Raw genomic sequence first — 12,777 nt, 5'->3', positions numbered from 1 at the left:
TGGGATTAGAATTCAGGTCTCCCGACTGCCAGATCTGTGCTTTTTCCACCAAGCCACATTGCCTCTCACTTTTTGAGGGCAAGACTCTGAGTAGTTCTTCATGGTTACTGACTCCTAAACTAGAGGAAGAAGAAGAGATTTTTGAATTGGGCCTAAGGACTTCTTAACTTCGGTAATGCAATTATGAAATAGGAAAAACTAATTTAGAATGGTCATTCTCTGCTTTTCTCCTTGGATAACTTCCTAATGGTTGAGATAAATCCATGCCATGCCACAGTCCCTGGACTATGGAGATATGGGGTACTTATATAAATAATACTTAGAACTTGTAAAATGTAGTACTGATCAATACAGTTGGAGTCCGGTGATCTGGAGACATAATTCAAGTTTCTGCATATTTAATTGATTTTCCTGGAGTGAAAGTAGTCCATTCCTTTTTCCTGACATGGTTGAGCAGTTTATTAAGGGTATGATGTTATTGGTATTTTGTACATTTTGTACCTTGTGCTCAGAGAAGCCTTATCTTTGTTTTTCAGAATGATTTTACAATACCAGCAGAGATGTTTGTGTGTTTGGATGGGATAAGGAGAACATAGTTGCACTGTAAATTTGTCACACCCACAGAATCTCCACTGGGAGGGAAATCTTTTTGCACAAAGGGGGAAGATGAAGTGGACTTCCCAAGCCTTTGGCTTTGGACAAGCCATCCCTCTATTATGACCAGAGAGGAACCAAAGGTTAAGTTCCACCTTATTTGTGTCGTGGGCTCATCCATGATGCATACCTCTTGACCGAAGCTCAATTTTGCACAGATCTACTGTGTGTTGTATTTTTAAAGGATTTTACCATTTTTGTTTATATTTTAACGATTGAAGCTAAGGTTATATGGGAGCTAAATTGTGTTTGATTATGTGTTTGATTGCTCCTTTGATGAACCACGTTCCTCTAATTCTTTTCTTAAATCATGTGTGCATTAATTACATGTGAACCAGATGTTTAACTGCATGGCAGCCTAATTAGTATAGTTGATAAGTACTGCATTATGTAGTAATCACTTACTATGCCTTTTTAAGGATGTGTTGAAGGAAACAAATACTAGGTCATTGTTCTTGGCTACTGCAATTTCAAGAAGAAAATACCTGTTTAAATGTTAAAATTGGGTTCAATTTATGTTGAATGAAGTTTCAAATTTCTCCTTGACTACTGATGTGTGGGGGCAAACATTGTTAATCGATCAATCAGTGGTATTTATTAAGTGCTTACTGTATGCAGAGTACTGTAACAAGGGTTTGGGAGAGTATAATACAAAGAGTTGATAGACATGCTCCCTGCTGACAGTACAATCCAGAGGGGGAGACAGATACTAAAATAAATTATGGTTGTGTACATGGTGCTTTGATGCTGAGGGTGGGGTGAATATCAAGTGCTTAAAGGGCCCTGATCCATTGACTAAATCACCCAAAACCTCCCACTCTTTAGGTATCAAGTTATAGTTTGATCACAATTTTACTCCAGAGGCATCAGTTCTGACATTATGAAAGCCAACATTCTCTGTCTCAATTCTTTAGACAAAATGTAGTTTTGTACCGTCTCCTCGTCAACATCACCATTGACAGTGTTTGTCACAGGATTTACTGAAGGAAAAATAACAACAGAATTAATTACTTTCAGAAGTAAAAGGTAAATTATATGAATACCCTGTGAATCTCATGCCCAGAATATGTTAAATCTTTTAGATCTGCTCTGATTCCTTTTTACCAGAGAGAGCTTGGTGTCTGATGGCATTAAGCAAGACTCAGAACTAGGGCAGCAGTTAAAATAAGCGGTAAAAGGAGAATGCGATACTGCTTTACCTCCCAGCAGCTACTGTATCACTTCTGCCAATGGGCAAAGCATGTATGTGCAACTCTTGGAGCCAGGAGTTGGGTCCATCAGAGAAAATAAGTATTAATGGCTCTTTCAGTGACTGCTGTGGTGTTTTCATTTCTGTGCAGACAGAGGGAATAGTGTCCACCAGAACATTCGAACTTGTCTGCCAGCCAGCCAGAGGCACGAAGCAGTGTGGCCTAGTGGACGAGAACATGGATCTGGGAGTCAGAAAGTCATGGGTTCTAACCTCAGCTTCATCACTTGTCTGCTGTGTGACCTTGGGCAAGTCACTTCACTTCTCTGTGCCTCAGTTACCTCATTTGTAAAATGGGGATTGAGACTGTGAGCCCCATGTGGTAGAGGGACTGTATCCAATCCAATTTGCTTGTAACCACTCCAGCACTTAGAACGCTGCTTGGCCCATAGAAAGCACTTAACAAATACCTTCATCAAGTTGGGAAATATTGCCAACCCAATCTGAAAATACACTGTCCCAACTTCCATTAAACCCTAGAGAGGGGTAACTCGTTCATTTGAAGATGAGATAAGCGAAGGAACAAGAGAGTGATTTCCCCAAATCCACAAAGCCAGTTGAGAGACTGAGTAACTGAGATATTGTGAGTGCTTGGAAAAATGGAATTGGGCCTTAGCCATCTAATTCCAAGCATTCATTTTTAGATTTTCGAAGTTCAATTTTCGCCTCAGAAACTACAACATAGTGGAACCACACAAGGTGGTCGTCAAGGAAAATTTCAGTAAAATTAAAAATCACAAAGTTACAACCTTTCTTCCTTCCTGAGATTCATGAGTGTGTGTGTGTGTTGGAGGGGAGGATAGTGTAATTGAAGTGGTTTCAGTGGTATAATTACCTATAGTTTGAAGGATGCGGTCATAGTTTCATTGAAGATCAAATGGAATAGGACCAAGCAGACTTTGTAAAAGATTGACACAATAAAAATATAACCTATTTATCAAAGTAGTTGATATCACACCTGGACCTCTTTGCATTCGTGGCCAGCCTGAGATCTCAAATAATAAGAATCCTGCTTTGCAAAGAGAGAAGTATATTTGTTAGTTATGATATTCTGATCTTTGGAAGTTCAGCCTGTAAGAACAAAACCATATCACAAATGCAGTTTGACATTCAGGGTAAGCTTGGGGGGCTGGGTTGCTAGTACAGTCAGTTCTCTGATAATGCAGGTTTGTTCTTGAATCATCACATGTTAAGGAAATCCCATACCACAGTACTCATGCCTTGCCCAACTGCACGCACGTGCAAACCTGTTTCTTTCTGCCATGGATTGTCAGAAGAAAGTTCCCTGATTCTCCACTATCCAAATATGTGCTATGGGAAAACTGACCATAGTTCATTTTTATTTTAACTAGGCTCCCCTTTCAAAATGTCAGGGGCTTCTTCAAAACAGCAATATAATTTTTAAAAAATTTCCAATTGTATAACTTTTGAAAACCAGTTCTTTCCTCAGAGCCAACATTTCAATGTTCTAGCATAGCCCGGCATAGCGTAAGCTAGGTAAATGCTTGCTGATTGGCTAGATGTTAATCGTGTGTTTCAAATAATTCATTGATTTACATAAGAAATGCTGTTATTGGGTCAGACTAATGGCTTATCCATCGTCAGAGTCTGTCTCTACCAGTGATAACAGGGTTCTTAAGAGACTCTACAAAATGGTTTCCCTGCTTTGAATCCATCCTTGTGGTAAAGAATGTCTTAACGTTCCTAACCCTTCCCTCTCATATAAGTAATTTTCCCTCTGATACATAGAATATAATGATAGGAGGAACCGTATTTGCTGTTGGTAAGATGCTATTCATGTATTGTGAGTATGACTGAAAATATAAAAGTACTGATAAGTAGTCCACAAAACTCTGCACCATCATTTGCACTCAAGACTAAATTCTGTTTGCTGTGCTAATAGATTTGTTTCATCCAGAGCCTGCCTCTTGGTAGCCCAACCTTAATGTGGCTCTTGGTCAAGGAGAGAAACATCTCTCAGCTAGTGACAGCCAGACTGGTCTGGCCATTAAAGTGATCTCCCAAATGTCGGCCACTTCTTCATGTTAAGAACCTATTTTGGATCACTTGTCTCAGAATTTACCCATTGAGTCCACCGATATTGTTCAGTCTACACATTTTGTGTGGAAACCGATTCTATATGCTTACCATCCCCTGGGTGAAGGAGTGTTTAGTTAAAAACAAAGCAAACAAAAACTCTCACCTAATTACCTTCACCCTTCAAAGGGTGCCCTTTTCGTTCATTTATTCATATTTATTAAGCGCTTAATGTATGCAGAGCTCTGTACTAAGAGCTTGGGAAAGTATAATACAACAATAAGCAGTGACATTCTCTGTCCACAGTGAGCTCACAGTTCAGATGGTTTGGGATTTGGCCAACAACAATTCTGTGATTTCTTATTTGGGATCAAGATTTTTTTCTGTTTGTACAAAATGCATGTAAGCTTATTATTAACAACTTGATCCCTTTTTTTAATTGTTTGAATTGACAACATTTGAAGCACAAATGGATCCCACACAGATGCATTCCAAAGTGTTGAAGCATAAGCCTAAATTTGTTGGTAGATGACTATATGGGAACATGATTGCTGTAACTATTTTAACTTTTACATTACTTCTGGTGAGAAGGATGCTCTTCCCTAAGCCTCATAAGATGGTAATTAGTTAGTTGGAAAAAGACCTAATTCAGCAGACTTAGAAGCACAGCAGTAGTGCGTGCGATGGCTTGAAGAGGATTTTGCATGGACTCCAACTTTCCTCCTTCTCAAAGGAACGGAATTCCCTCGATGGTCTTTTAACTTGGCCCTGTGTCTCAAGTAATTTCAAGTAATGGTTTTACACTGTTGCATAGTTCCTAAACAAAATGGAATGAAATCCCTGGAAAGATCTGGCAGAGAGTAAATCAAGACAGTGAGGGAGGAATCTTGAATTAATATTAGAAATGTTAATTACTGAGAACTGTTAGCAAGAAATGACTTTTGGTTTAAATTTCTTTTCCTGGGTTCACCTGAGTATATAAAATGTATTAAAACAACACGAATGATATGTTACGTAGTAAACTCTGAAAAAGCAAAGTAAGGAAGAAAATGAAGTGCAGGACTCAGCTGATTTTGATCCAATTATAATGAGAACAACTTGAGACTAATATGAATAAAATACATTTTTTAAGTAAATAGAATCTTTACAAAAGATTCATGGAAAAAAATGTTATTTGCCTTGTTTCTCACCCTCATAATTAAGGATCTATAAAAAAAATATAAACTGAAATTTACTATCTAGAATTTCTGTAGAGTTGCAGATCACAGGTCTTGGAAAAACAAAAATCAACTGATTAATTTTAGATTTACATAAGAAAAAAGTAATTTTAGAGTTTTCAAGCTTTGTAAAGTGATTGTGATAACCAATTTTCTTGTCATATTTGTATTGATTCATTTGTTCTTTTAACCTTTTTATTTTCATCATTTTATAGCTCATTTTCTTCTCCATTGGACTGTAAACTTCTCGAAGGGAGACATCAAACTTAATACTTCTCTGTACCTCACAACCATTTAGCATAGAAACAACTGGTCCAAAATATAGTTGAATTATTCTTGGCAATCTACAAATACTGTCTTGAGATGATTTTGGAGTGCTAATTTGAAAAAACTATAATGTGGGGAGTCATGTAATTTGAGAAGAAAAATATGAATTCAAAATATGGCTTTGCTTATTTTGTAACAGATGAGGACATAATAATAATAATGTTGGTATTTGTTAAGTGCTTACTATGTGCCGAGCACTGTTCTAAGCGCTGGGGTAGACACAGGGGAATCAGGTTGTCCCACGTGGGGCTCACAGTCTTAATCCCCATTTTACAGATGAGGTAACTGAGGCACCGAGAAGTTAAGTGACTTGCCCAAAGTCACACAGCTGACAAGTGGTAGAGCCGGGGTTCGAACCCATGACCTCCGACTCCAAAGCCCGTGCTCTTTCCAGTGAGCCACGCTGCTTCTCTTAGGAAAGGAATACATTTGTACTCAATATGTGTGAGGGTGGAAATCACATGATTGTTATTACTGTTTCAAAAAAAAGAGCTGAAATTATTTTCACACCAAAGAATGATTTTGGTTACTGACATGAGCTGGCAGATATCAATACTTGTGCACTGGGCCCTTGTAATCTACTCAGCCAGTAATCTGAAAACCGGTACAGATGTTTGCAGTGACCAGTGGGCTCCAGATTGGGGCCTGGGGACCCCCAGCTATCCCCTGCTCTTCACCTTGCAAAAGCTGAGAGCGAACAGGATGGGGAAAGAGAGAAGAAAAACGCTGGAGCTCATGGGCATTCTGAGGTAAAGTGCCCATAGAGGGTGGCTTAGTTTCATTTTCAAACTTTGAATGGAGTTGGAGAAAGATGGAAGTCACTGTCATAAATAGAAGGCATGACCTCCAACTCTGAAATTATAGATACATGTTCAAAAAGAAGTTCCATATGAATTGGTAGTGTTAGAGAGGTGGAAGTTAATTTTAATGGAGACTTGTTTTAGTGTTGTTTTAGTTCTCTGAGAAACAGCATTTCCCTTTTGGAAGAGTTGGAAAGCCCAAGTGGGGCTGCCAGTGGCTGACCATCTCAGGAGGACACAAATTTACAGTTCCCAAAACTGCTCTTTTTCAGCTGATCTCTGAAATCACCAGTAGAATCTGTTGTGTTGAAAATTAATCTGGCAGTGTTTCTTCTTTTAGAAAACACGAGGCTTCAGGATATTTTGGTAATACTAACAATTATTTTGTCCCACATACACTTGACTGGAAATCTAAGACAGCCGTGTTATTGTGCACCATCTCATGGAAAATGAATTTGGAGAGCTTTGGGTAGGCTAAAATTGGTAATAGCCTCTTACTCCTTACAAGCTTCATTAGATCTTTAATGAGTATAAAGGATCAGGTCCATAGTCTTGCATCTTCATCTAAGGAAAACATCCAGCAGGGCCGTATCTTGTACATTGATGCCCCATTACTTTTGTCCTCTGTAACAAAAAGTGGCACTGCTGACAGAGTTGTTACCTACGGTGTGGCTGAAAAGAACAATGTGTGAAACTGGCTATCTTTTCCTCGCTGATTATGTATGCAGGCTGTTGTCAGGTGCCAGCATTAGTAAGTTATAAATAGGTAGGATGGCTAAGGAGAAAATGGGGAATGCCCAGGAGAGAACAGAAAAGTGGTTTTTGTTTTGTTTTGTTTTTTCACTCCCTTGAATATCCTAAAAAGGAGCCAGATTACCATTCGCACCAAAAATGGCATCTGAAGTTTATCCAGTCACTGTCACCATTTCTGGGAGAACCAGCCTATTCTTAGAGGTTGGCCAAGACCATCAGAGAAGGAATATAGCCCAAATTATAAATTTGTCTTTACTTTGAATTTTTTTTTTTACTAGATGCCCAATTTTCTCAACAAAGCATTTTGTTTCATGATTTTCTCTGCTTTGTACTATTTTTCAACAACTAAGCACTTTCCCATTCCAGCACCTTGATCAATATTCCATTTACCCAGATTACTTTTTTAATTAAAATTATGCACTTCTGCTCACAATTTGGACTTCAAAATATGTGAAAATAAAAGAAGAAATCTGCAGCAAGTGGGAAGGTTTCCAGCACATTGTTCAATAGGAATTTGCACTAAAGCAAAGAACCTTTAAGCTAAAAGTACTATGTACATTTTTTATATCGGATTACAATGTCGAATACCCAGTATTCTAGTATGAAAGCTAGAAGAAAAATTTGTTTGTGTTTAAAGTGGGAGATGTGTTTTCCATGTATGAGACAGATTGCTCTTATTAGTTTCTGCATGTCTAACTGAGAAGCCAATGATCTTTTCTAAATTACATTTTGTGGGAGTTCTTTTACCAAATTCTATTGTCTTTGTTATTTTGAATGCAAATGGGACTAAGTATTTAGCTTAAGGCGCAGAGTGGTAGATTGATTATTTACTTCTACCAAAGTGTGTTCTGTAATTTAGAAAATATATGTTTGGTACTTTCCATATTGTGCATGTTCTGAATACTATGCATAAATACATTATTGAAATAGTAAGCTCTGCTCCCTCTTCATCTTCATTGATGTGCCCTCTGGGACATAGGTGGGTCTAAAAATGTCCTTTTACATCAGCCTTTCTCCTTGGATTTTTGAACTGATGGTCTCCATGGCTGCAAGTGTGCAGCTCCCTTTTCCAGGGAATAAGGAAAGCTTTGTTAGGGCAGCAGCTGAACTTGACCAAATCACAGCCAGGGCACAACTGCCAATTTTCCCCAAGCCAAATCCTCATAAAAGATGGGCTCCACCAATTGGCTGTTGTGTGACTGTGGGCAAGTCACTGAATTTATCTGTGCCTCAGTTTCTTTGTGAAATAGGGATTAAGTATTAGTCATCACTTCTACTTAGACTACAAGCCCTCTGAGGGACAAGGGGCCATGTCCAATCTGATTATTTACCCCATTGCTTGGCACACATAGTTGGTGCTTAACAAATGCCACTATATTATTATTTATTATTATTGTTATTGCTATTCAAGGACCAGAGCAAGAGTTATGCTTTGATTTAGAGGCTGGGCTCCACTGACCTCACAATCATCAACCTAGATTTCATTTGGTTCACCCTCAGCTTCTTTAGACGTGCTTAGATTTTGCCACATTACCCCATCACTAACCTTAGAACAGGCTTGAGAAGTCTTTATGACAGGACCAAGGCTCATTTGCAATTTTTGATGGAAGGTTTTATCACAGCAGTAGTGTCTTTACTTGGGAAACAGCATGGTCAAATGGAAAGAACACAGGCCTGGGAGTCAGAGGACTTGGGTTCTAGTTTCGACTTCACCACTTGCCTGTAGTGTGACTTTGGATGAGTCACTTAACTTCTCTGTGCTCCATTTCCTCATTTGTAAAATAGGGATTCAATACCTGTTCTCTCTCCTACTTCTGCCATGAGCCTTATATTGATACAGTGCTCTGCACATAGTAAGTGCTCAATAAATACTGTTGAGTGAATGAATGAATGAGAGGGGCTGTGTCTCTGCTGATTATCTACCCAAGCACCTAGCACAGGATCGGCACAGAGTAAGCACTTAACAAATACCGCTATTATTATTATTGTTGTATTTTGGTCCTGGCTTTTTGTGGAACATTTCTATTTTTAATTCACCAGTTTCAGATTGGTAGGATACCTTTCCTAGGTTGCTGATGTGCCCGGTCATACTAGCATTAATTTGCAAGGTGAAGATCAGCAGCTTGGATGTAAAAGCCTTAAAGTATTTCTTGATCAACTCATGTTGCCCAGGAATATTAACTCAATATTTTTTGAGAAGGGAGGAGGTAAAATTAGAAAATTTTGCCATGACCTAGTGAAAGCTCTGATGGAAAACAGCATTCCTCACAACTGTTTGTATTTGAATTCTTTGGTATATTTGTTGGAAATTCTAGGTAAGGAAATTTTGCTAAGATGAAGTTTGGACCTAAAATTCTAACTTGCTGTGTCACTCTCTGGTGGCAAACTGGGAATTTTATGAACCATCTTTCAATTGCTCTTTAATTAAGGAACAGAATAACATAGAATAAATCCCTGAAAGGTGGTATTTCTGAAAAAAACTTGGAATTCATGGAATGTTTTTGCTGGCTATATTCATGTCTTAAGATGTTGCAGGTGATATTTCTTTTTTGTGTGTGTGTTTTCTGCAGAGGTGCTAAAGAAGTATAAACAGAACCAGAAGCATAAACAGAAGAGAATAAACAGAACCACAGTGGTTCTTTTTATTTAGGTTCATTGTCTTTATTCTTTTAACTCTAGGTTGTATGACTATATACCTTCAAATTTGAATATACAAGTTGTATTGACTTATTTATTAAGATTTTATATACCATCAATAACATTAACCCCAAAATGGAAATCCACTAGTTTTTAGTATCCTTATAACTATATTATGCTTACATATCTTCATTCATTCAGTAGTATTTATTGAGCGCTTACTATATGCAGAGCACTGTACTAAGCGCTTGAAATGAACAAGTCGGCAACAGATAGAGACAGTCCCTGCCGTTTGACGGGCTTACGGTCTAATCGGGGGAGACGGACAGACAAGAACAATGGCAATAAATAGAGTCAAGGGGAAGAACATCTCATAAAAACAATGGCAACTAAATAGAATCAAGGCGATGTACAATTCATTAACAAAATAAATAGGGTAATATATACAGTTGAGCAGACGAGTACAGTGCTGAGGGGATGGGAAGGGAGAGGTGGAGGAGCAGAGGGAAATGGGGGGAAAAGAGGGTTAAGCTGCGGAGAGGTGAAGGGGGGGTGGTAGAGGGAGTAGAGGGAGAAGAGGAGCTCAGTCTGGGAAGGCCTCTTGGAGGAGGTGACTCATAAGAAAAACATCATGGCCTAATGGATAGAGCACAGGCCTGGAAGTCAGAAGGGCCTTAGTTCCAATCCCAGGTCTACCACTTGTCTGCTGCGTGAGTCATGTAACCTCTCTGTGCCTCAGTCACCTCGTCTGTAAAATGGGGATTAAGATTGTGTGGGACGTGTACTGTGTCCAACCCAATTTGCTTCTATCCACCTCAGCGCTTAAAACAGAATAGTTTGCTGTAGCCCCTCTTGGAACAAACATGACAGTTTTGCTGCCAAATGTTTTCAGAATATTTCTGGTAATACTCTAGTAAGTCGATAGTTATGTAGGAAAATAGCTCAATAAAAATCATTGGAAAGAATGAAAATTCCAATGTGCATAATAAACTTTGCTTACCCTATGCCATACTTCCAAAATGGTGGGAGGAAGGGAAAAGAGAGGAAGAGCTGGATCAGCCATGTGGTGTCGCGAGCAAACTGCCATTTCCAGTGCACACCCTGGTTGGTGGTGCCTAGGAGCCCTGGAGACAAGCAAGCAGGCTGCAGCAGGTAAATTCCAGTACTGTGGCCAAGCTCCTTTCTTTCTCAAAATAAGGAGGTTATTCCTTGGTTTGGGGCAAGCTTTGGGTGGGGAGGCTCCCAGACCTCCCCGAAACACAGTGAGCTGACATATTGTGATCATTTGATTATTGTCACAAAAATGATCAGGTAGCCACATTTGAGAACCTGTGGGATAAAAGGCCAATGGCCATTTTGAATGCCTGCCTGGCTGTGATTGATCTTTCCGTCCCAAGATCTCACAGTGAGAGGCCTCATAAATAGTGATGGTGCTTATTGACAGAATTCTACACTTGGTTTAAGGAGAGATGCTAAATATAATCATTTAAGAACATTTAGAAACCATAAGACTAAGTCACTTTAATTGCTACTCCTCGCAACCACCCTGGAAAGCAGTTAGCACTGTTATGTTTTACTAGTGAGGAAAGGAGACCTTAGGTGATTTACCCAAGGTCACAAACAGCTTGGGGCAATCTCAGATGTAGGATTCACAGGTCTACCTGAATTCAATTAATGAAGCAGTGAACCTCATTGTCTTCCTAGGCTCACAAAAACTAATATCAAGCTACCCCTGAGGGAGTGAAATAGATGGGTAGGCAGCACAAGAACGAATACCCGATGATACCCTGTCATGCAGTCGGAGACATATTGACAGCCATTTTGGGGGGGGGGGGTAAGTGGGGGTAGGGCAGGGGGAGGAGGAAGGGGGGACTTGAATTACTCAGATTGATTTGGTAAACCACTCAGAGTTCCCCTAATAACTGCTCAGCTCTCTGTTATTGCCATCCCAGATTGAACTCACCCGAGTGTCATCAACATTATTTCCGAAGCTTCTACTTTGTATAAAGCATTGTACTCTCTCCTAAATCCTCTCCTACATGTCTATTTTTACCTATATAATTCATATTTTAACCCCACCCTCGATTCACAAAATTGGGAGGAGTCTCACATTAACTTTCAGAGAAAACAACCCAATAAAAACATTAATTGAGACCTTTATATTTATGGCTTTTGCATAATGTGTACTTTAATCAAGCAGCTGGGATTGTGGATAAAGCATGAACTCGCTGTGGTAGAAGAAAGGGGTTTGAAATGTCTGTGTTTCACAGGAGGTTGTTGGTACTTTATGGAATTTCAATAGTCCATGCTCATCAAAGCAGCCCTGGAGGGTGAAAATGGAATTTGGTATAAAATTTTCAGTCAGTCAGTAGTATTTATTGAGCACTACCTTGTGCAGGGTACTACACCAAGCACTTGGGAGAGTACAACAGAGTTAGTACCTTCAAGGAACTTACCAAACAGGATTGAATTCATTCTTTATCTGCTTTGTAACACTTCTGCAAATTTCCCTTACAAAGAACTCACCTATCTGGGCCTGAAAGAGACTGTTGTACTAGATACAAAAGGGAATCAAAAGAGGAATATAAGACAAGGTCCATAATCTCAAGAGGCTCACCGTCAGTGAGGTCACGGAGACCCCTACCACTCCAGAAATCCTTTAGCATTTATGTTTATCCCAAAAAGTTAATCATATATTTTGCTGCTTATGTTCTAATTTACCTTTGATATGTTTAGAAGGTTCTGTTATGTTTTATATTTATTTCTTAATTTGTCTAGTTACATTTTTCCATCTCCACATTAGATTGTGAACTCCTTGAGAAGAGGAACCTAGTTCTTCTATATAGGTCACTAACTCGTCACTACCACCAGCTCCTAACTCTGCACCCAGTCGATTTTTGAAGTGAATCTGCGTGCGTGTGTAGTTGCTCAGAGCAATACTACTGACTGAAATTTCATCTCTACACGTGAACAGGGTGGCTAGTCATCGGTTTTGTTAGGAGTCCAGGTTGCAGCTAATCTCTACCCTGTCCGGTACTTCCCTAGACAATTTTGTCTGGTAGTTTTCGTTTTAAACACTCAGCATCCCTCTGGCTCATCTCCT

General features: G+C 39.2%; 1 protein-coding gene across 3 annotated transcripts in view; it reads left to right on the top strand.

Annotated features, from left to right (window-relative positions):
* ZEB1 (zinc finger E-box binding homeobox 1) overlaps positions 1–12,777 on the top strand; it is a 162,074-nt gene that overhangs the window by 108,490 nt on the left and 40,807 nt on the right. The gene's annotated exons all lie outside the window — the stretch shown is intronic.

The sequence above is a fragment of the Ornithorhynchus anatinus genome, chromosome 13, assembly GCF_004115215.2.
Source record: "Ornithorhynchus anatinus isolate Pmale09 chromosome 13, mOrnAna1.pri.v4, whole genome shotgun sequence".
NCBI classification, from domain to species: Eukaryota; Metazoa; Chordata; class Mammalia; order Monotremata; family Ornithorhynchidae; genus Ornithorhynchus; species Ornithorhynchus anatinus.
The sequence above is the reverse complement of the archived record's forward strand: the minus strand, read 5'-3'. Positions and strand labels throughout refer to the sequence as shown.